The sequence below is a fragment of the Triticum aestivum genome, chromosome 3B (assembly GCF_018294505.1).
Source record: "Triticum aestivum cultivar Chinese Spring chromosome 3B, IWGSC CS RefSeq v2.1, whole genome shotgun sequence".
NCBI classification, from domain to species: domain Eukaryota; kingdom Viridiplantae; phylum Streptophyta; class Magnoliopsida; order Poales; family Poaceae; genus Triticum; species Triticum aestivum.
In genome coordinates, this window is record NC_057801.1 from 136,328,813 (window position 1) to 136,354,901 (window position 26,089).

Consider the following 26,089-nt stretch of genomic DNA (forward strand, 5'->3'; position numbering starts at 1 on the left):
AATGATCTTGAGGGTCACCTTTGCGCTTGTGCATATCTTAGGCAAACTGATAATTCGCACATGTGCTTGCCCGGAGTAACTGGTACCATGCCTTTGCCCCCGCAGTGATGTATCACTCCAGTATAACATTGAAAATGCACGCACTGCATGCAAACGGAAGCTAGCTGCTCGTCGCTCCGACTGCTTTCTGCCAACCTCTGAGTCAATCCGATCCATGAACCGTTGGCTGCTTGCCCAACTAACCGTGGCCAACAAAGGTTCAAAAAGTAAAAAAAAAAAAACGTGCCTAACTACTTCAGCACATCATCTCTGGGCCACAGGCTGGAGGATGCTCGTCAGTTCGTTCATATATTCACGCTCCCTGACTGTGCAGTGCTCCACGGCCTTGCAGTAGTCCTGCACTTGCCGATTCATATGCGACAGAGTTGCCCATTTGGCATAATTCTTGGGCATGACCATCCAGTTCACCGAATTCGGCACTACTACTTGTAGCTCGCCGCAGGTCCTCATCATCCTGCTCCGCTCATGACTCTGCAGATGCACGCACCGAGGAGTGTGCATGGTGGATGGCAAGCAAAGGAGTGGGAACTCGGGTGGTGTCGGATAAAATTCGCATGTAAATAAACATTGTAAACGTGGCCTCAGGGAGCTTCATCCCCTTTCTTCTATAATGAATATTACGCACACTCGTGCGTATTCGAAAAAAAGGACCAATGGAAAAGCTATCTCAATGAATGACACACTCACATGATCAAATGTCACAAGGCATACAAAATTCTTGATGCGGTATTTGACATGCACATTTTTTGTTTTTTGCTTGTCTCTTTATTTGGCCACTACTTGAACCGTTCGGCTACAAATAGGAAGAGATAAAGACATGAGGTGGACCGAGCGTCATGAAAATGCCATCCCAAAGCCACTCACTCCACGATCCCCACATTGCTGCCGCAGTTGCTAGGTCTCGTGCCATCTCACGTAGCAACCAGAACACTCTGCCGAAAGAAATAAACAAGCTAGCGGCCAAGTCGTGTACATACACACACATCATGGCGCGTTATTTGCTAGCCCAGGAATAAAGCGAAACTAGGGTGCATGTGACGTTGGCTAACACGGAAGACGGTATGCTTAGTTGCGGGTATATAGGGGCCACATGCCATTTTGGTGGAGACCCTCTTTATGAGGCACACGTTGAATTTCTTCCTTGAGCCTCATATTCTCGGTACATAGGCATTCGCACTCCGAGGTATCCTTAGTTTGTAGCATCACCTGCACATTTGAGGCATGTCTTGTTTTGCACAACCCGCTTGATGGCTTTGTTTTCATCTTTTAGCTTCTGGTTCTCTCCCTGAAGATTCTTTGTCTCCCGTAGTTGCATCCTGCCCTGCATTTATTAATTTCAGGTATGTGTCATTTTAGTGGTTAGCAAAGTATGCTACCATGTTCATGAAGGGAGTATCGTAGTACATTGTAATATCAGGATGACGAACAATGCTACTGTGTTCTGTGGAGTTTCTACTGTTTAACAGTAAAGCTTGCATAACTGCATGTCTTAGTGACCCATGCGGCCAAATCTCATGTACTTCACCGTGGAAAAGAATTGAATATATATACCATGTTGGAGGTATGTTTGTTTTGGAACCAGAATTTGACCTGCAGGGCACTCATGCCAAGCCTCTCGCCATGGTGTTTCCGGAGTTTCGCATCTGGATAAGGGCATTCCCGGAACACACTACATATTACGTTAACGAAAATGGATTAGTACACATCATCTTCGATAGGTAAGAAACATTGATTGAGTATGTATTGTACACTTCAAGTCGATGGATTTGTTCTCCGCGGAGACGGTGATAATTGGCACGCCTTGTCACCATTCTCTACTCATTATGAGTCACTCCATCGTTGTTGTTACCTTGGTCTGCAGCAACAGCGTGCGCATCATCAGGGTTGCACACGTTGTTAGTGGCTCCAACGAGGCCACACATCTCATCTACATGATTGTACTGGAATAGGTGGTTGTATTCGTTCATCATGAAGATGTGAAGCTCATTTTGCATAACACTGTTGTATTACGGCCACTCCCCGTCCATGGTGATCTGTTATCATCATGAAACATAATCTTTATTCTCCTATGTAGAGTTAAAGGTAGCAGTGAACAAATATTTTAAGAAAAAACAATGTAGCAGTGAAAAACGAAACCGCATGGAAGTAAATGCCATCGAACACTCTAAGGCTTAAAGTACATACAAGTTTAAATTGCCAACATAGTTGGATGTTACTCCACTTTAAGAATACTTGAAATTCATCCGTATGAGTTTCCTAGACCGATGTGTAATCAAATAGACTTTAATTACTCTCTATAAATATATTGACATACTTTCCTGACTTCAGTGTAAGATATTCATGATCATCTGTGGCTGATTACTTCAATAATTTCCAAACATATATGCCCTAGCTATATAGTGATGCAAAACTTTTACTTGCCCATCTCATCGGGTTCTTTTATATTTATCTCAAGAACTATACTCTATCTATATATACATTGGGATCTATCTCTCTGATTCCATATGTGTGATATATTTAAATAAGGCCTCTTTGTGCAGGTCTGGAAGGCTCGGAACGACGCTACCTTCAACAACGCCGGGCGCCACGCCGGCAACATACTCACTAAGGAGGAGGATGACCTCCTCCTCTGGAGACGCCTTTTGATGGATCGGATACCGTCGATCCATGTTTTCTTTCTGTCGGCAGTTTAGCTGCCCCCCCTCCCACCATCTCTCTCTCTCTCTCGTTGTGTTTGTTGTTTCTCTTATCTTGCTGTTTTTTATCCTTTAGATGAAAAACTTTGTAGGACTGCCCAGTCGCTTCAAGAAATATAACAACCGGTGGGGTTTTGTGCCCCCCGTCATTCTAAAAAAAGGCCTTACATACAATAAAATAAGTACCAACTACTCCTACAAATTATAGAAGCAAGATATTAAAATATACTATGCGAGGGAAATCATATTAGCCATAAATAGTAGAATCATAGGCACGATAATACAATCAGATCTATGAATATATGCAATAAAATCTATGAATATATAAATGTTGGGGAACGTAGCAGAAATTCAAAATTTTCCTACGTGTCACCAAGATCTATCTATGGAGAAACCAGCAACGAGGGGAAGGAGAGTGCATCTACATACCCTTGTAGATCGCTAAGCGGAAGCGTTCAAGAGAACGGGGTTGAAGGAGTCGTACTCGTCGTGATCCAAATCACCGGAGATCCTAGTGCCGAACGGACGGCACCTCCGCGTTCAACACACGTACAGCCCGGTGATGTCTCCCATGCCTTGATCCAGCAAGGTGAGAGGGAGAGGTTGAGGAACACTCCATCCAACAGCAGCACAACGGCGTGGTGGTGATGGAGGAGCGTGGTAGTCCAGCAGGGCTTCGCCAAGCACCACGGGAGAGGAGGAGTAAGAGAGGTAGGGCTGCGCCAAGAAGGAGAGGTTCTCGCGTCTCTGGCAGCCCCAAAACCCCACTATTTATAGGGGAAGGGGAGGGGGCTGCGCCCCCTCTAGGGTTCCCTCCCCAGGGGTGGCGGCAGCCCCCAGATGCCATCTGGTGGCGGCCAAAAGGGGGGAGAGGGCAGGCGCACCTGGAGTGGGCCTTAGGGCCCATCTGCCCTAGGGTTTGCCCCCTCCCACCCTTCCCTGCGCCTTGGGCCCTGTGGGAGGGGGCGCACCAGACCATCTGGGGCTGGTCCCCTCCCACACTTGGCCCATGCAGCCCTCCAGGGATGGTGGCCCCACTTGGTGGACCCCCGGGACCCTCCCGGTGGTCCCGGTACGTTACCCGAAAAACCCGAAACTTTTCCGGTGACCAAAACAGGACTTCCCATATATAAATCTTTACCTCCGGACCATTCCGGAACTCCTCGTGACGTCTGGGATCTCATCCGGGACTCCGAACAACATTCGATAACGACATACAAACTTCCTTTATAACTCTAGCGTCATCGAACCTTAAGTGTGTAGACCCTACGGGTTCGGGAACCATGCAGACATGACCGAGACGTTCTCCGGTCAATAACCAACAACGGGATCTGGATACCCATGTTGGCTCCCACATGTTCCACGATGATCTCATCGGATGAACTACGATGTCAAGGACTCAATCAATCCCGTATACAATTCCTTTTGTCTAGCGGTATTGTACTTGCCCGAGATTCGATCATCGGTATGCCGATACCTTGTTCAATCTCGTTACCGGCAAGTCTCTTTACTCGTTCCGTAACACATCATCCCGTCATCAACCCCTTGGTCACATTGTGCACATTATGATGATGTCCTACCGAGTGGGCCCAGAGATACCTCTCCGTTTACACAGAGTGACAAATCCCAGTCTCGATTCGTGCCAACCCAACAGACACTTTCGGAGATACCTATAGTGCACCTTTATAGCCACCCAGTTACGTTGTGACGTTTGGTACACCCAAAGCATTCCTACGGTATCCGGGAGTTGCACAATCTCATGGTCTAAGGAAATGATACTTGACATTAGAAAAGCTTTAGCATACGAACTACGATCTTTGTGCTAGGCTTAGGATTGGGTCTTGTCCATCACATCATTCTCCTAATGATGTGATCCCGTTATCAACGACATCCAATGTCCATGGTCAGGAAACCGTAACCATCTATTGATCAACGAGCTAGTCAACTAGAGGCTTACTAGGGACATGGTGTTGTCTATGTACCCGCACATGTATCTGAGTTTCCTATCAATACAATTATAGCATGGATAATAAACGATTATCATGAACAAGGAAATATAATAATAATAACTAATTTATTATTGCCTCTAGGGCATATTTCCAACAGTCTCCCACTTGCACTAGAGTCAATACTCTAGCTCACATCGCTATGTGATTAACACTGACAGGTCACATCGCCATGTGACCAACATCCAAAGAGTTTACTAGTGTCTAAACTAGTTCACATCATCATGTGATTAAAACTCAATGAGTTCTTGGGTTTGTCATGTTTTTCTTGTTAGAGAGGTTTTAGTCAACGGGTCTGCAACATTCAGATCCGTGTGTACTTCACAAATCTCTAGGTCATATTGTAAATGCCGCTTCCACGCTCCACTTGGAACTATTCCAAATGGTTGCTCCACTATACGTATCCGTTTTGCTACTCAGAGTCATTCGGGTAGGTGTTAAAGCTTGCATCGACGCAACTCTTTACGTCGAACTCTTTATCACCTCCATAACCGAGAAACATATCCTTATTCCTCTAAGGATAATTTTGACCGCTATCTGGTGATCTACTCCTTGATCACCTTTGTACCCTCTTGCCAGGTATGTAGCAAGGTACACATCAGATGCGGTACTTAGCATAGCATACTATAGAGCCTACATCTAAAGCATAGGGGACGACCTTCATCCTTTCTCTCTTTTCTGCCGTGGTCGAGCTTTAAGTCTTAACTTCATACCTTACAACTCAGGCAAGAACTCCTTCTTTGACTGATCCATCTTGAACACCTTCAAGATCATGTCAAGTTATGTGCTCATTTGAAAGTACCATTTAGCGGTTTTGATCTATCCTCATAGATTTTGATGCTTAATGTTCAAGCAGCTTAATCCAAGTTTTCTATTGAAAACACTTTTCAAATCACCCTATATGCATTCTAGAAATTCTACATCATTTCTGATCAACAACATGTCAACAACATATACTCATCAGAAATTCTATAGTGCTCCCACTCACTTCTTTGGAAATACAAGTTTCTCATAAACTTTGTATAGACCCAAAATCTTTGATCATCTTATCAAAATGTACATTCCAACTCCGAGATGCTTACTCCAGTCCTTAGAAGGATCGCTGGAGCCAGCATACCTTTTAGCATCCTTAGGATCCACAAAAACTTTCTGATTGTATCACATACAATCTTTCCTTACGAAAACTGGTAAGGAAACTCATTTTGACATCCATCTGCCCGATTTCATAAATGCAGCTAATGCTAACATGATTCCGACGGACTTAAGCATCGCTACGGATGAGAAAATCTCATCGTAGTCAACTCCTTGAACTTGTGAAAAACTCTTTGCCACAAGTCGAGCTTTATAGACGGTGACATTACCGTCCACGTCCGTCTTCTTCTTAAAGATCCATTTATCTCAATGGCTTGCCGATCATCGGGCAAGTCCACAAAAGTCCATGCTTTGTTCTGATACATGGATCCTATCTCGGATTTCATGGCTTCTAACCATTTGTCGGAATATGGGCCCACCATCGCTTCTCCATAGCTCGCAGGTTCATTGTTGTCTAGCAACATGACCTTCAAGACAGGATTACTGTACCACTCTGAAGCAGTACGCATCCTTGTCGACCTACGAGGTTTGGTAGTGACTTGATTCGAAGTTTCATGATCACTATCATAAGCTTCTACTTCAATTGGTGTAGGTGCCACAGGAACAACTTCCTGTGCCCTGCTACACACTAGTTGAAGTGATGGTTCAAATAACCTTATCAAGTCTCCACCATCCTCCCACTCAATTCTTTCGAGAGAAACTTTTCCTCGAGAAAGGACCCGTTTCTAGAAACAATTCCTATTGCTTTCGGATCTGAATTAGGAGGTATACCCAACTGTTTTGGGTGTCCTATGAAGATGCATTTTATCCGCTTTGGGTTCGAGCTTATCAACCTGAAACTTTTTCACATAAGTGTCGCAGCCCCAAACTTTCAAGGAATGATAACTTAGGTTTCTCCAAACGGTGTCGTCTCAACGGAATTACGTGGTACCCTCTTAAAGTGAGTGCGGTTGTCTCTAATGCCTAGCCCATGAACGATAGTGGTAATTCGATAAGAGACATCATGGTACGCACCATATCCAATAGGGTGCAACTATGATGTTCGGACACACCATCACACTATGGTGTTCCAGGCGGTATTAATTGTGAAACAATTTCCACAATGTCTTAATTGCGTGCCAAAGCTCGTAACTCAGATACTCATCTCTATGATCATATCATAGACATTTTATCCTCTTGTCACAATGATCTTCAACTTCACTCTAAAATTACTTGAACCATTCAATAATTCAGACTTGTGTTTCATCAAGTAAATATACTCAACATCTACTTGAATCATCTGTGAAGTAAGAACATAACGATATTCACTGCATGCCTCAGCACTCATTGGACTGCACACATCAAAATGTGTTACTTCCAACAAGTTGCTATCTTGTTCCATCTCACTGAAACCGAGGCTTTTCAGTCATCTTGCCCATGTGGTATGATTTGCATATCTCAAGTGATTCAAAATCAAGTGAGTCCAAACGATCCATCTGCATGGAGGTTCTTCATGCGTATACACCAATAGACATGGTTCGCATGTCTCAAACTTTTCAAAAACGAGTGAGTCCAAAGATCCATCAACATGGAGCTTCTTCATGCGTTTTACACCAATATGACTTACATGGCAATGCCACAAGTAAGTGGTACTATCATTACTATCTTATATCTTTTGGCATGAAAATGTGTATCACTACGATCGAGATTTAATAAACAATTTATTTTAGGTGCAAGACCATTGAAGGTATTATTCAAATGAATAGAGTAACCATTATTCTCCTTAAATGAATAACCGTATTGTGATAGACATAATCCAATCATGTCTATGCTCAACGCACACACAAAATAACAATTATTTTGGCTTAACACCAATCTTGATGGTAGAGGGAGCGTGCGATGCTTGATCACATCAACCTTGGAAACACTTCCAACACATATCGTCAGCTCACCTTTAGCTAGTCTCCGTTTATTCCGTAGCTTTTATTTCGAGTTACTAACACTTAGCAACCGAACCGGTATCTAATACCTTGGTGCTACTAGGAGTACTAGTAAAGAACACATTAACATAATGTATATCCAATATACTTCTATCGACCTTGCCAGCCTTCTTATCTATACCAAGTGTCTAGGGTAATTCTGCTCCAGTGGTTGTTCCCCTTATTAGAGAAGCACTTAGTCTCGGGTTTGGGTTTAACCCTGGGTTTCTTCACTGGAGCAGCAACTGATTTTCCGTTTCATGAAGTACCCCTTCTAGCACTTACCCTTCTTGAAACTAGTGGTTTTCACTAACCATCAACAATTGATGCTCCTTCTTGATTTCTAGTTTTGCGGTGTCAAACATCGCGAATATCTCAAGGATCATCATATCTATCCCTGATATGTTATAGTTCATCACGAAGCTCTAGCAGCTTGGTGGCAATGACTTTGGAGAAACCTCACTATCTCATCTGGAAGATCAACTCCCACTCGATTCAAGTGATTGTTGCACTCAGACAATCTGAGCACAAGCTCAATGATTGAGCTTGTCTCCCTTAGTTTGCTGGCTAAGAAAATCGTCGGAGGTCTTATACCTGTTGACGTGGGCACGAGCCTGAAATCCTAATTTCAGCCCTTGAAACATCTCATATGTTCCGCGATGTTTCGAAAACGTCTTTGGTGCCTCAACTCTAAACCTTTTAACTGAACTATCACGTAGTCATCAAAACGTGTATGTCCGATGTTCGCAACATCCACAGACGACGTTTGGGGTTCAGCACACTGAGCGGTGCATTAAGGACATAAGCTTTCTACTGTCCGCATAATCGCTACTGTCAACTTTCAACTATATTTTCTCTAGGAACATATCTAAACAGTGGAACTAAAGCGCGAGCTTACGGCATAATTTGCAAAGATCTTTTGACTATGTTCAGGATAATTAAGTTCATCTTATGAACTCCCACTCAGATAGACATCCCTCTAGTCATCTAAGTGATTACATGATCCTAGTAAACTAGGCCGTGTCCGATCATCACGTGAGACAGACTAGTCATCATCGGTGAACATCTTCATGTTGATCGTATCTACTATATGACTCATGCTCGACCTTTCGGTCTCTTGTGTTCCAAGGCCATGTCTGTACATGCTAGGCTCGTCAAGTCAACCTAAGTGTTTCGCGTGTGTAAATCTGGCTTACACCCGTTGTATGTGAACGTAAGAATCTATCACACCCGATCATCACGTGGTGCTTCAAAACGACGAACTTTCGCAACGGTGCACAGTTAGGGGGAACACTTTCTTGAAATTTTAATGAGGGATCATCTTATTTACTACCGTCGTTCTAAGCAAATAAGATGCATAAACATGATAAACATCACGTGTAATCAAATAGTGACATGATATGGCCAATATCATTTTGCTCCTTTTGATCTCCATCTTCGGGGCTCCATGATCATCATCGTCACCGGCATGACACCATGATCTCCATCATCATGATCTCCATCATCGTGTCTCCATGAAGTTGTATCGCCAACTTATTACTTCTACTACTATGGCTACCGGTTAGCAATAAAGTAAAGTAATTACACGGCGTTGTTTAATGACACGCAGGTCATACAATAAATAAAGACAACTCCTATGGCTCCTGCCGGTTGTCATACTCATCGACTTGCAAGTCGTGATTCCTATTACAAGAACATGATCAATCTCATACATCACATATCGTTCATCACATTGTTCTTGGCCATATCACATCACATAGCATACCCTGCAAAAACAAGTTAGACGTCCTCTAATTGTTGTTTGCATGTTTTACGTGGCTGCTATGGGTTTCTAGCAAGAACGTTTCTTACCTACGCAAAACCACAACGTGATATGCCAATTGCTATTTACCCTTCATAAGGACCCTTTTCATCAAATCCGTTCCGACTAAAGTGGGAGAGACTGGCACCCACTAGGCAGCTTATGCACCAAGTACATGTTAGTCGGTGGAACCTATCTCACGTAAGAGTACGTGTAAGGTTGGTCCGGGCCGCTTCATCCCACAATACCATCGAAACAAGATTGGACTAGTAACGGTAAGCATATTGAAAAAAATCAACGCCCACAACTACTTTGTGTTCTACTCGTGCAAAGAATCTATGCAATAGACCTAGCTCATGATGCCACTGTTGGGGAACGTAGCAGAAATTCAAAATTTTCTTACGTGTCACCAAGATCTATCTATGGAGAAACCAGCAACGAGGGGAAGGAGAGTGCATCTACATACCCTTGTAGATCGCTAAGCGGAAGCGTTCAAGAGAACGGGGTTGAAGGAGTCGTACTCGTCGTGATCCAAATCACCGGAGATCCTAGTGCCGAACGGACGGCACCTCCGCGTTCAACACACGTACAGCCCGGTGACGTCTCGCATGCCTTGATCCAGCAAGGTGAGAGGGAGAGGTTGAGGAAGACTCCATCCAGCAGCAGCACAACGGCATGGTGGTGATGGAGGAGCGTGGTAGTCCAGCAGGGCTTCGCCAAGCACCGCGGGAGAGGAGGAGTAAGAGACGTAGGGCTGCGCCAAGAGGGAGAGGTTCTCGCATCTCTGGCAGCCCCAAAACCCCACTATTTATAGGGGAAGGGGAGGGGGCTGCGCCCCGTCTAGGGTTCCCTCCCCAGGGGTGGAGGCAGCCCCCAGATGCCATCTGGTGGCGGCCAAAAGGGGGGAGAGGGGAGGCGCACCTGGGGTGGGCCTTAGGGCCCGTCTGCCCTAGGGTTTGCCCCCCTCCCACCCTTCCCTGCACCTTGGGCCCTGTGGGGGGGCGCACTAGCCCATCTGGGGCTGGTCCCCTCCCACACTTGGCCCATGCAGCCCTTCAGTGATGGTGGCCCCACTTGGTGGACCCCCGGGACCCTCCCGGTGGTCCCGGTACGTTACCGGAAAAACCCGAAACTTTTCCGGTGACCAAAACAGGACTTCCCATATATAAATCTTTACCTTCGGACCATTCCGAAACTCCTCATGACGTCCGGGATCTCATCCGGGACTCCGAACAACATTCGATAACCACATACAAACTTCCTTTATAACCCTAGCGTCATCGAACATTAAGTGTGTAGACCCTACGGGTTCGAGAACCATGCAGACATGACCGAGACGTTCTTCGTTCAATAACCACCAGCGGGATCTGGATACCCATGTTGGCTCCCACATGTTCCACGATGATCTCATCGGATGAACCACGATGTCAAGGACTCAATCAATCCCGTATACAATTCCCTTTCTCTAGCGGTATTGTACTTGCCCGAGATTCGATCGTCGGTATGCCGATACCTTGTTCAATCTCGTTACCGGCAAGTCTCTTTACTCGTTCCGTAACACATCATCCCGTGACCAACCCCTTGGTCACATTGTGCACATTATGATGATGTCCTACCGAGTGGGCCCAGAGATACCTCTCCGTTTACACGGAGTGACAAATCCCAGTCTCGATTCGTGCCAACCCAACAGACACTTTCGGAGATACCTGTAGTGCACCTTGATAGCCACCCATTTATGTTGTGACGTTTGGTACACCCAAAGCATTCCTACGGTATCCGGGAGTTTCACAATCTCATGGTCTAAGGAAATGATACTTGACATTAGAAAAGCTTTAGCATACGAACTACGATCTTTGTGCTAGGCTTAGGATTGGGTCTTGTCAATCACATCATTCTCCTAATGATGTGATACCGTTATCAACGACATCCAATGTCCATGGTCAGGAAACCGTAACCATCTATTGATCAACGAGCTAGTCAACTAGAGGCTTACTAGGGACATGGTGTTGTCTATGTACCCACACATGTATCTGAGTTTCCTATCAATACAATTATAGCATGGATAATAAACGATTATCATGAACAAGGAAATATAATAATAATAACTAATTTCTTATTGCCTCTAGGGCATATTTCCAACAATAAAATCAGATCTATGTTATCTCCTTTGTTTTACATTTCAAAGATCAACTTCATCTATAACAAGATGCTAGGCATCTCCCAAGCTAAACGATGAAACACTACTTTCTTTGTGTATCCAGTCACTCCATCGTTGATCTACCTTTTTTCTAAGCATACATGGAATAGCAGAGGTGATGGAGAATTCGTGCTCAAGTTTAGAAGCTATATATCCTAGGATAACTAGAGTAAAAGAGTATAAACATTACTTGACAAACGATTTCAGGAAATGCCGTTCGCTTCAGTAGTCGTCTTCCTACTGAGATATCAAACTCATTCAGCAAAGTAGCTATGACCATCAAAATTTTAAGTCGTGAGTAGCATGCAAAATTTATGCCATGACCCATGATTAATGCAAGAAATTTCTACTATCCAAATATGACTCATATATAATGGATTTTGGCATGATGAATATATCGGTCATATTGAATACTCATTAAGCATAGTTGGAGTGAATATTGGCATATTTATGACAATATATTATGTTATTAAAACAATAGGAAGTTGGTTGCTCAGATTATCAATAGAAAAGAATGATTCAGAATGATAATATGTTGTAGATCTAAATCATATACATGGACATAAAGAGTTCTCCATCCAATCCTACATACAAAGTATGTTTTTCTGCAAGAAAAAACTTGCAATGTATTCATCAACCGTCAAGGCAACACAATAGAAAAGAACACCAATAATAACTTGTACCCAAATATAAGGCTCACATGTCATGGATTTCGACCGCTATGGCATGGACTATATATAGGGCATATATAATTAATAATCATTAAGCATATTTGTGGAGTGAATATTGTCGGTGCTAAATCTGGCAGCTCGGGTAGTGGGTCCCAAGCTTAGTGATCTGAGCTAGATGGTAACAGAAGAAGTAGGGACACAATGTTTTACCCAGGTTCGGGTCCTCTTGATGAGGTAAAACACTACATCGTGCTTCTTATATATTTGATTGTGATGGGATGCAAAGTACAATGTGATTTACGGCGAGATGGTACGAGGGAGTTCTAAGCTCTAAACAGCATATGTCTGTCTCTATAGGCTAAAATCCACGTCTTATATAGGCACCGGATGTATCTAGGGTTTATAAATGGTTGGTGGTGATCTAGCAATTAGCATGCCGATCCTTTAAACGCTTCGTGAAGTGTAGACCAAGTTTTCGAAGATCTTCATTGGAATGACAATGAGGGCTAGGCCAGTTGAGACCCATTCATCGATCACCGGTAGGTCCTCGGCGCGGCCCATCAATGATGGGCTATCGTGATGCACACCCCCTAGTGCGAGATACCGTTAGTAGCCCCGAACTAGTCTTCAAGCCGAGGATACCACACGCTGTATTCAGAATAGTTCCACAAGTTTGGGTCTTTTGCTTGGCAGACGAGTTCAATCCCCTATGTCGGGTCTCGATTCCGAGGATATGCTTGGCTCCGAGGTATTTTTACTTGCAGCATTGATAATCACATAACAAATGGTCGCTTGGAAAGACCTCCCTCCTTGACACATTTCAACAAGGCCGCATAGCCACGAAGGAGCGCCGTAAGAAGTTTGACCAGGTCAAAAATCGTGACAACTTTTGAGCCGAGAACCGAAGCGTCACCTCCCATGGAAGATATGATCTGTCTAGTCAACAGTCATTATTGAGGATGCCGTGGCCCCAAGGTGTTTTTATTGGCTCACCACGTCAATGAAAATATTGTGCTCCCGGATTTCTAGCGATGCCATCAACGCACCTGCTTTAATATTGGTGCCCATTGGCTGCAGAGCACATCGGGAAGCGCCGATTCATTCCCTATGGTGGGGTGACCAATGGTCTTTGATTGCCCTATAAATACAGAAGGCTAGTGAACCTAGTTTACCCATACTTTCACCCTCTGCTCTAGTGCAAAGGACGGGCCTCACATCTAAGTGTCTCAAGATCTAGCTTTTTAGCCCTTCTTTATCCTACTTCTTCTCTGTATAGGATGTGGATGACTTCTCCTCGTCCCCTCTCCGCTCCCGACCCACCACCTCCGCCGCCTCCGGCGACTCCTAGCCTCCCCTCCGGTGCTCTCTGCCCTCCCCTGTCACCTCATCGCCCTCCAACTCCGCGCTTCGTTCAAGCTGGCCAAGTCGCGCTCCGCAATCTCCTGCGCGTCCACGATTCCACCGGCCTCGCTCTCGAGGACGCGGTGTTTAACTGCTTCCACCTTCCGGTCTCCTCCACAAACTCACCCTCCTCCACCCCCTGCTTTCGCACTTCTCCGGCTCTGCTCTCCGGCTCGACGACACGCTCGCCGCAACCTTCATCCAAGCTTGCTGCGGCGGTGTCGCCAGCGACTTCTTTGTCGACAAAGAATGCGACAACCTCTTCCATTTTTATGTTACCTTCCCGGAAGTGGCAACGATGCTCCTCGGCCTCCAGGTTTCCATCCGGCCACCGGCCTCCCTCTCCCTAGCCATTGAACCGTACGATGTCACCAGAGCCACCGCCGCTCCTCACCACCATCTCAGTTTCTCGAGTTGTCCCTCCCTTGCCGACCTTCTCCTTGTTCGCCATGACCTGGGTAGTTCTTTCGCGTCCTTGTCCTGGACGTGTCTCCGCTCGCCCGTCAACGCGCCCCCCGGCGTTCTTTGGCATGGGTGCCGCTCGTTTGCGCGCGAGATTCAGTTCCCCTTTGATCTCGACGTCGGTTCCTTCGCCCTTGTGCTGGCCTGTCTGTTTGGAGGAAACCATATCGCCTTCAATGTCTCCATCGAGGATGAAGGCCGTTTCTCCTTCACCGTCGCCAGCCATGCTGTGGCTTGCATCATCGCCAGCTTCGGCGATTTCTGACGGCCGGGGATCCTTCTCCGCTTCTCGTGGCCCTTGGCGGCGGCGGCGGCCCCCTTCCAGGATCCCGCGATTCCTCCCGGTGCTGCGCCCGTGCCCCTGGATCACCTGCTGTCCCCATCCGTGCTGCTTCCAGCTACTGATGGCCTTGCATCTGCCAAGAGCGTGCAGCTTCCTCGCCGTCGCTCCAAGGTACGCCTCGTTCGCCCTGGTATTTGCTTCCGCAACCTAATGCTGCATGACCATGCCCTGGATGTCGCATGCAACCCAGTAACTACCCCGTGCTCCGATCAAACCCTAGTTTGGATAGCTGTTTACCCTATTAAGCCAATTTTTCCTTCTGTTAAGCTAGTTGTTGATGCTTTAGACCACCTTTTCGCAAGTTCCAACGTTTTTCACGTGCAATTTTTTCACTCTAGGCTGTTTTGCACCTATGTTACCTCACCGATCATTCATGACCATATGATCTCACACTCCCCATGTGTGCTCTCCCATTTTGAACTTAGCATGTTTGCCTCTCAGACCGAGGCCCAGCTCGATCTCGATAATCCCTTACGTAACGACTCTGCGGGTCAAACAACTATTCACTGCCCCGAACACGCAATGGATGATAGAACCAAGTCTATCCTAGGTCCTTTCTCCATCCCTCTTGCTCTTGGCCATTCTCATCACAACACGCAAGCCACCACCTTGCCCTCGCCCACGTCCGTCTCGCAGTCCACCCATGCAAAACCGGGCCCACATCCATGCATGCATGATGACACATCCCTTTCGCATGTGCCCCCGGCCCCAATCTCAGGCACGATCGTTTCCATGCCTCTGTCTCCACCCGATGCATCCCCTCGTGACATGGTTGACTGCACAGTTCAGCCACCCTACCATGCATGCACTTCGATTAGCCCTGTCAACCACCCGTCCCAAAAAGCTGACACCTTTTCAATCCTTGCATGCAACATCCCTTCGGCAACGGCAACAAATCCGCCCGTCCTGCTCCGTATCTCTTCGGTATCTACGCCAGCCCCTGCCCAGCCTCACCTGTCAATCCCCCCGGCTCTACCCAAGAACAAAAAGGCTAATCCTAGCCAGCCCATTTTTCCATCACCTACACCCACTTCAGACTATGAGACTCCGCTTCCTCGTAGCACACTATCCTCACCACCTCCCCAAGCCGCTGACTGCTGGGGCCACCCGTCTCTGTTGCCCCCCTCTCCCTCGGTTCCATCGCTCGACTCGTTTCTGCACCCTTCCCTCGCCTTGTTTGACCGCGCTTCCAATGACGCTGACAGGGAGGGCCCTTCATCGACGTCAGCAGGCCCCATTAGGGAAGATCTCGAGCCACCCACCGGCCCTCCACCTACCCAAGACACTGACAACGGGCCCTGGCCTCCTCGTGACCCGCACTCTCCTCCCTCTCTCCTCACATGCACGGAGCAAACCTTGGTCTCGCACGCATGCGCTTATCGCGTCCCGTTCGCCCCACTCCCCTCTAATCTGAGCCCCGTGTGCCATGACATGCCCCCCTTCACGCTTCCCCTGGTACGATAGATTCCCTCGCCCCCTGCCATGCGCCGCGCCATGCATCAACTAGCGCCCCACTCTCCTACAAGGCTGCCCTCCTCACGCCCACCCTACCCTCCCTGCCACCTCCTCCTCTTTATATACCTACCCTCCCCCCTTCCCACCCTCGTACAAACCCGCCTCCTCTCCCACTCCTTCAGCCTGGCGCTGCGACGAAGAAGAAGAAGAAATGTCGGTGCTTCCACTGCCTGGCGCAAGACCACCTAGTCTTTGACTGTCGGGACCCAATCCGTTGCTCCCGCTGCTGGAGATCCGGCCACCGCAGCTTCAGGTGCAAAGCTTCTCGCCTAGTTGCTCTCTTTCCTCTGCTCCCCCATCTCCATGTCCTAGCCTTAACCTAGCCTTTGTTCCTGCCCGCAGCATGGATGCCTCGACCAATGCTGCTCCTGCCTCCCTCGACGCTGTGGAGCCGGCGACGCTACGGATTGGCTCCTTCCTCGTGCCTGTCGCCTCCTGTGGCTCGTCCTCCTTGCTCCCGCCTTGCAATGGTGCCACCACTAGCAAGGCAGACCTCCTCTGCCCGAGGCTGCGATCTACCTCAACTCGGCCCCGCCGGACCTCTCCCACCCCGTCGACGCCATCGCAGTCCAACTCCGGCTCCACCTCATCAAGGCGATCCGAGACCTTGACGCCGCTGTGGCGGCCACGGGTGCTCGCCATTCCTTCCCTCTGCCTATGCCAACCCCCACCCCTCGCTCTGCTCGCACCTAGCCACCTAGCTTCTATCGAGGGCCCCCTACCTTTGCTCCGATCCCACAGCCACCATCTTAGCCCCTCATCGTTGTCCCTCCTCAGCTAGTCCACGACGACGTTGCTCGCTACACTTTCGTGCACTTTGGCATCCCAGTGCACAACCCCTTCCCAGATATTCGACGTGCCATCCGCCAGCTTGGCAGCAACCCCACCTTCCGCGTCGCCGCCTCCTTTCGTGGGGCTGGCCTAGTTGCCTTCCCCAATGCCTTTGTCCGCCATGCTGTTCTCGCCCGTGGCCCCGTGCACATCGACGACAACTCCATCTCATTTGAGCCTGCTAAAACCATGGCCGCTCCACTGCCTCTTCGAGGACGACATCACCGAGATCGAAGCCATTGGTTTTCCCCTAGAGCTGTGGCACCCCTCCGGTTTCCACTTCATCCTCAACTTCCTTGGAGAAATCTACTCCATCGACCAGTACTGCCTTCTCTCTGATGATCGCACTTCCATTCGCGCCCATATCGCCCTGTTCAAGGGCACCCGTCTTCCCGACGGCGTCACAGTGCAACTCCCTAATCTAGACATCCTGGTAGTCCAACTACTTGAGCATGGCAGAGTCACTCGTATTGGGCCAAATGACCCCTCCCCTTTCTCATCCGATGATGGTTCTGCCTCTGATTCCGCCTCAGACTATGGTTCTGATGATTCTGGCCGCGCGCTTGGCCTAGAGTGCGCTGAGGCTGCCATGGCCGCCTTCGGGCCAGTAGTTGTGTCCCCGGAGTTCCCGTAGGGCCCTGCTTCCTCCCCTTCCAGAAATGCTACGCTGACTGCCGATCAATTCCTTGACCTCGCTATCTCCTCCTCTGATTATGATATCTCGATGGCCCGCATTGGCATAGCCCCACCTGTGCTCCTCAACTCCATCTTGCACCACCTTCCCTCCGCCCCCACCTCAGGCCCTCTAGCCTCACCTCCGGAGCCCGCCCTGCCTGCCCAGACAATTTGTGCTCCTCCCCAACCCCACCCGGTGGCTTCTATTCCGTTCACCTCCATTGCAGCCGCTTTTGAGGCCATCGCCGAGCAGCACGCTCTGCCGATGGCCTCCCCCGTGGTTGCCTCCCCTATTCCTGACGCGCCTGCTTCCTCTCCTCTGTTGCGCACCTACTCACGCCGCCCTCGCTCCGGCATCTCGCCGGGGCTGGTCATCCCCGCCGTTCCGCTCCCTTCAGAGCCCGCTCATGCGGTTCATGAGGCCGTCGCTCAGAAGAGGCGCGGCAAGGCCAAGCGCGCCAAGGACGTTCTGCATGTCTGTCGCAGTGCCCGTCTCGCCTTGGCCGAGCCATATGCCAAGGAGACAATGGCAGATAAGGCATCCCGTGCCAAGGCCAAGCGCCTGTTCATGGCAAGCTCAGCCCAAGACTTTGACGATGCAGTCCGCTCCGCTTCGCTTGTTGCTGATGACTCAGAACTGGGCTCGCCGCTGGCGCATGCTGCCCTGGCCAAAGAGTGTGGCTCCTCTACTGACGAGATCGACCTTGTCGGAAAGGCCGTTGGTCACAGTTTATTAGGTTGTCAAGGCTACTGCTTATCTATGTCTGTTGTCTCTATGTCTGTATGCGTGCCTGCTGGTTTAGTGAGTCCTGGTGTCTATGTTAGTGTTTAAAATGACGACAACGACTATGTATCTCTGCTCCTAGAATGTTAGGGGCTTGGGTGATGTGGACAAATGTAATGATGTTCTATCTGAACTTCTATCTATCAAAACTCATATGTTGTTACTCCAGGAAACTAAACTTGCCACACCCTCTGTCCCAAAAATTCGGTCTTTTCTGCCAACTTTCCTCGATTTCTATGCCATCTCAACAGATTCGGGCACCGCTGGGGGCCTGCTATCCGCTGCCAACACCAGCTCCCTTCACAACACAAACCACATAAACCATGGTTTCTGCTCCACTACCTCCCTCACATCTCTCGCTCTCCCTTCCCCCATTTGCGTCACAAACATTTACAGCCCAACTAGCAGGGCGCAAAAACCACTTTTCCTTGCGGAATTAAAAGCCATAGCCCCCTATGAGAACACCCCGTGGCTAGTTGTAGGTGATTTTAACATGATTCGCTTCCCCCATGAGAAAAACAATCCCAACTTTCACCAACGAGAATCCCACTTGCTCAATGACACGATTGATGAGTTAGCTCTCCTAGAGCTGCCTCTCCTAGATCGGCAATTTACTTGGTCCAACAACAGAGAAGCCCCTGTCCTCGAACGGCTTGATCGCGCTTTCTTTAATTTAGCTTGGAATCATGCCTTCCCAAACACCTCCTTATCCTCTCTCACTCAGGCCATCTCGGATCATGTGCCACTAATCATCTCCATATCCACGTCCGTACCCCGCTCCCGCCTCTTTCGGTTCGAATGATGCTGGGCCTACAACCCGACCTGCAAACGTCTAATCTCCCAGATCTGCCAACCACCAGCTATGGCCCACCTCTCCCCCTCAGCCCACTTGGCCCACTGCCTTCAAACCTGCCATTCCCGCCTAAAATAGTGGACCAAAACCTTGCTTCCTGCCGATACAAGAGAACTGCGCTGCAAACGCGTCATATCTCTAATCGACTTAAAGGAAGAATCGAGGACTCTCACCCCCTCCGAGTTTCAACTACGCGTAGTTGTTAAAGCCACACTGCTAAGAGCCACACGCGACCGCATGCTCGCTCTTTGGCAACGATCCAAAATCAAATGAGCGATCTACGGTGACGAGAACTCTAAATTCTTCCACGCCTCAGCCTCTCAACGCTTCCAATAAAACCAAATCCCGGTCCTACGACACCTTGGGCGCGACTTTTTCTCCCATGACCAGAAAGCCAAAATTCTAAAAGATTACTACCAACTTTTGCTTGGCACTCGGGCCACTACCCACTGGAACTTCAACCTAACAAATATCTACCCAACACAAATCCCATAGCTAAGGCACCTCGAGGCCCCTTTTTCCGATGACGAGATAAAACTAGCTTTCTTGCACAAGAACCCTAATGCCAGCCCTGGCCTTGACGACTTCGGTCCTAGTTTCTACCGATCCTTCTGGCAAAACCTTAAACCCCTCATCATTCCATTCTTCCAGGAGTTCGCAAATTCATCCTCCCAAACCGAGCGCTTCAACCAATCCATCGTCATTTTACTCCCAAAAAAAGAGGGTGCCAACAATGCCAGCGCCTTCAGGCCCATCGCCCTGCAAAACTGCCCTGTCAAAGGGACCGCCAAGCTTCTCACCAATCAGCTAAAATAGTACATTCCCTTGCTTGTTCATGGTGATCAAACAGGCTTCATCACTAGTCGATGCAACACCAAAAACTTCATCCACGCTACAGACTCGCTAAATTGCTGCCACAAACGCAAGGTTCCCACCATGGTCCTTAAGCTTGACTTCAGAAAGGCATTCGATTCAATCTCCTGGATATCCTTAATTAAAATTCTTCCGCGTCGTGGCTTCCCAACCCGCTTCTATAATTGGGTTGATGACCTACTCACCTCCGAAAAAACTGCTATCTCTCTCAAGGGTATCCCTGGTAGCTGGATGCAATGCAGGAATGGCCTGTGGCAGGTTGACCCTATATCTCCCTACCTTGTCATCATAGTAGCTGATGTACTCCAGCAGATGATCCTTAAATCTTCTTCGACTGACGATAGTGTCCTGCACCACCCTATCTACCCGGACCACCCTCCGACCGTACTCCAGTATGCCGATGACACGCTAATCAACGCCCACGCCTCAGTTGCAGCCACAAAAACTCTCAAAAAGATCCTCGACGACTTTGCTTCGGCGACAGGCCTATGCATCAACTTCTCCAAAACAACTTTTGTGCCTATGAATATCGACCCTGTCGTTTCTGACCTAATCGCCCAATCACTCGAATGTGAGATTGCCACCTTTCCTCAAACCTACCTAGGCCTCCCTCTCTCGCTGCACAAGCTACCACCCTCAGCCTTTCAACCAATCATCTCCAACTGCAGAAGCCTTCTTCCTGGCTGGTGTGCAAAACTACTAAACCATGCAGGGCGCCTCGTCCTGATTTCCTCGGTCCTTGACTCCCTGGCTACTCACTTTATGTCCGTTTTTAAGCTGCCAAAAAAGGTTATCAAATTGTTAGACTCCATTCGTAGAGCCTTCTTCTGGGCTGCGGAGGAAATGCGCACCGGCTCCAGATATTTAATTGCATGGAAAAACATTTGCAAACCTAAAGTTTATGGTGGTCTAGGCATCAAACATCTCGCTTTCTAGAATGAAGTTTGCCTTTAAATACCTTAACCACAATAACAGCTCCACACCGATACCGTGGATCTCCTGGCTAGACATGCAGCACCTTTGTAGCCTACCTCGTATAGCCACATGCTCAAACCCATCCTTCCTTACGAAAATCATCCAAACCCAGCTCCCAAAACTGCTATCCTTTACCTTTGTGCTCACAAATAATGGCCAAAAGACCTTTTTCTGGCTTGACTCTTGGCTACAAGATACACCACTAGCAACTACCTTCCCAAGCCTATACTCACACTCCACAAACACCCACATCCCGGTGGTGCACATCATGCGGTATGGGGTGCAAGAAAACCTGGTGAACAGGCTAACCTCGGCCTCCTCGCGCAAGCTTGCTGCTCTCTCTTTGTTGTTGCAGGACTTTCAGCTGTCTGATGCTCTGGACGAAAGATTTATGATCATTGGCACTGGCTTCTCAGCCAGGAAGGCCTATGGAATGATTCTGGATGAAGATGTCGAAGATGATCATGACCCTCTGATTTGGAGATCTAGGCCCCCCCACAAGATAAAAATCTTCGCTTGGCTGCTGTTTAGAGGAAGGCTAAACACTAAATGCAATCTGCTCCACAAAAAGATCACCACCGATGTCGCATGCCCTTGATGTGGCGCCCCCTCCGAGGACACTTCCCACCTGTTCCTCAGTTGTCCGCGTGCATTTCATGTTGGGGAACGTTGCAGAAAATTAAAAAATTTCCTACGGTTTCACCAAGATCCATCTATGAGTTCATCTAAGCAACGAGTCACGGGAAAGAGATTGCATCTACATACCACTTGTAGATCGCGTGCGGAAGCGTTCAAGGGAACGGTGATGATGGAGTCGTACTCGCCGTGATTCAAACCACCGATGACCAAGTGCTGAACGGACAGCACCTCCGCGTTCAACACACGTACGGTATGGACGACGTCTCCTCCTTCTTGATCCAGTAAGTGGGAAGGAGAGGTTGAGGAAGATGGCTCCAGCAGCAGCACGACAGCGTGATGATGGTGGAGAGGCAACACTCCGACAGGGCTTCGCCAAGCGCACAACGGAGGAGGAGAGGTGTTGGGGAGGGGAGGGGCTGCGCCTTGGATCAGGTGTTTAACCCTCCCCTCACCCCTCTATTTATAGGGGAAGGGGGAAGGGGGCCGGCCCCCTCTAGATGATATCTAGAGGGGGGCAGCGGCCAGGGAGGGGGCTTGCCCCCCAAGCAAAGGGGGGCGCCCCCTTTAGGGTTCCCCCCCCCAAAACCTAGGCGCATGGGCCCAAGGGGGGGGGGCGCCCAGCCCTCTAGGGACTGGTTCCCTGCCCCACGCGGCCCATGTGGCCCACCAAGAGGGGTAGCCCCTCCCGGTGGACCCCCAGAACCCCTCCGGTGGCCGCGATACAATACTGATATGCCCCCGAAACTTTCCGGTGTCCGCATGACAACTTCCCATATATAAATCTTCACCTCCGAACCCTTCCAGAACTCCTCGTGACGTACGGGATCTCATCCGGGACTCCGAACAACATTCGGTAATCACATACAAGTCTTCCTAATAACCCTAGCGTCACCGAACCTTAAGTGTGTAGACCCTACGGGTTCGGGAGACATGCAGACATGACCGAGACGGCTCTCCGGTCAATAACCGACAGGGGGATCTGGATACCCATGTTGGCTCCCACATGCTCCTCGATGATGTCATCGGATGAACCACGATGTCGAGGATTCAATCAATACCGTATACTATTCCCTTTGTCAATCGGTACGTTACTTGCCCGAGACTCGATCGTCGGTATCCCAATACCTCGTTCAGTCTCGTTACCGGCAAGTCACTTTACTCGTACCGTAATGCATGATCCCGTGACCAGACACTTGGTCACTTTGAGCTCATTATGATGATGCATTACCGAGTGGGCCCAGAGATACCTCTCCGTCATACGGAGTGACAAATCCCAGTCTCGATCCGTGTCAACCCAACAGACACTTTCGAAGATACCTGTAGTGCACCTTTATAATCACCCAGTTACGTTGTGATGTTTGGTACACCCAAAGCACTCCTACGGTATCCAGGAGTTACACGATCTCATGGTCTAAGGAAGAGATACTTGACATTGGAAAAGCTCTAGCAAAACGAACTACACGATCTTGTGCTATGCTCAGGATTGGGTCTTGTCCATCACGTCATTCTCCTAATGACGTGATCCCGTTGTCAATGACATCTAATGTCCATAGTCAGGAAACCATGACCATCTGTTGACCAATGAGCTAGTCAACTAGAGGCTTACTAGGGACGTATTGTGGTCTATGTATTCACACGTGTATTACGATTTCCGGATAATACAATTATAGCATGAATAAAAGACAATTATCATGAACAAGGAAATATAATAATAATACTTTTATTATTGCCTCTAGGGCATATTTCCAACAGTCTCCCACTTGCACTAGAGTCAATAATCTAGTTACATTGTGATGAATCGAACACCCATAGAGTTCTGGTGTTGATCATGTTTTGCTCGCGAGAGAGGTTTAGTCAACGAATCTGCGACATTCAGATCCGTATGTACTTTGAAAATATCTATGTCTCCATCTTGAACATTTTCACGGATGGAGTTGAAGCGACGCTTGATGTGCCTGGTCTTCTTGTGAAACCTGGGCTCCTTGCCAAGGCCAATAGCTCCAGTGTTGTCACAGAAGAGTTTGATCGGCCCTGACGCATTGGGTATGACTCCTAGGTCGGTGATGAACTCCTTCACCCAAATTGCTTCATGCGCTGCCTCCGAGGCTGCCATGTACTCTGCTTCACATGTAGATCCCGCCACGACGCTCTTCTTGCAGCTGCACCAGCTTACTACTCCACCATTCAACATATACACGTATCCAGTTTGTGACTTAGAGTCATCCAGATCTGTGTCGAAGCTAGCATCGACGTAACCCTTTACGACGAGCTCTTCGTCACCTCCATAAACGAGAAACATGTCCTTTGTCCTTTTCAGGTACTTCAGGATATTCTTAACCGCTGTCCAGTTTTCCTTGCCGGGATTACTTTGGTACCTTCCTACCAAACTTACGGCAAGGTTTACATCAGGTCTGGTACACAGCATGGCATACATAATAGATCCTATGGCCGAGGCATAGGGGATGACGCTCATCTCTTCTTTATCTTTTGCCGTGGTCGGGCATTGAGCCGAGCTCAATCTCACACCTTGCAGTATAGGCAAGAACCCTTTCTTGGACTGATCCATTTTGAACTTCTTCAAAATCTTATCAAGGTATGTGCTTTGTGAAAGAGCTATGAGGCGTCTCGATCTATCCCTATAGATCTTGATGCCTAATATATAAGCAGCTTCTCCAAGGTCCTTCATTGAAAAACACTTATTCAAGTAGGCCTTAATGCTGTCCAAGAATTCTATATCATTTCCCATCAAAAGTATGTCATAAACATATAATATGAGAAATTCCATAGAGCTCCCACTCACTTTCTTGTAAACGCAGGCTTCTCCATAAGTCTGCATAAACCCAAACGCTTTGATCATCTCATCAAAGCGAATGTTCCAACTCCAAGATGCTTGCACCAGCCCATAAATGGATCGCTGGAGCTTGCATACTTTGTTAGCATTCTTAGGATCGACAAAACCCTCCGGCTACATCATATACAGTTCTTCCTTAAGATGCCCGTTAAGGAATGCCGTTTTGACGTCCATCTGCCATATCTCATAATCATAGTATGCGGCAATTTCTAACATGATTCGGACGGACTTAAGCTTCACTACGGGAGAGAAAGTCTCATCATAGTCAATCCCTTGAACTTGCCGATAACCCTTAGCGACAAGTCGAGCTTTATAGATGGTGACATTACCATCCGCGTCCGTCTTCTTCTTAAAGATCCATTTGTTTTCTATCGCTCGTCGATCATCGGGCAAGTGAGTCAAAGTGCACACTTTGTTTTCATACATGGATTCTATCTCGGGTTTCATGGCTTCTAGCCATTTGTTGGAATCTGGGCCCGCCACCGCTTCTTCATAGTTCGAAGGTTCACCGTTGTCTAACAACATGATTTCCAGGACAGGGTTGCCATACCACTCTGGTGTGTTACGTGTCCTTGTGGACGTACGAAGTTCAGTAGCAACTTGATCAGAAGTACCTTGATCATCATCATTAATTTCCTCTCCATTCGGTGTAGGTACCATAGGAACGTTTTCCTGAGCTGCACTACTTTCCGGTTCAAGAGGTAGTACTTCATCGAGTTCTACTTTCTTCCCACTTACTCCTTTCGAGAGAAACTCTTTTTCCAGAAAGGATCCGTTCTTGGCAACGAAGATCTTGCCCTCGGATCTTAAGTAGAAGGTATACCCAATGGTTTCCTTAGGGTATCCTATGAAGACGCATTTTTCCGACTTGGGTTCGAGCTTTTCAGGTTGAAGTTTCTTGACATAAGCATCGCATCCCCAAACTTTTAGAAACGACAGCTTAGGTTTCTTCCCAAACCATAATTCATACGGTGTCGTCTCAACGGATTTAGATGGTGCCCTATTTAAAGTGAATGTAGCTGTCTCTAGAGCGTATCCCCAAAATGATAGCGGTAAATCGGTAAGAGACATCATAGATCGCACCATATCCAATAGAGTGCGATTACGACGTTCGGACACACCGTTACGCTGAGCTGTTCCAGGCGGCGTGAGTTGTGAAACGATTCCACATTTTCTAAAGTGTGTACCAAATTCGTGACTTAAATATTCTCCTCCACGATCCGATCGTAAGAACTTTATCTTTCGGTCACATTGATTCTCTACTTCATTCTGAAATTCCTTGAACTTTTCAAAGGTCTCAGACTTGTGTTTCATCAAGTAGACATACCCATATCTACTCAAGTCATCAGTGAGAGTGAGAACATAACGATATCCTCCGCGAGCCTCAACGCTCATTGGACCGCACA

General features: G+C 48.0%; 1 pseudogene; it reads right to left on the minus strand.

The window, feature by feature from the left end:
- Positions 1 to 303: 303 nt before the first annotated feature.
- LOC123067396 (homeobox-leucine zipper protein ANTHOCYANINLESS 2-like) lies at positions 304 to 2,087 on the minus strand (annotated as a pseudogene).
- Between the last annotated feature and the right edge of the window lie 24,002 nt (positions 2,088 to 26,089).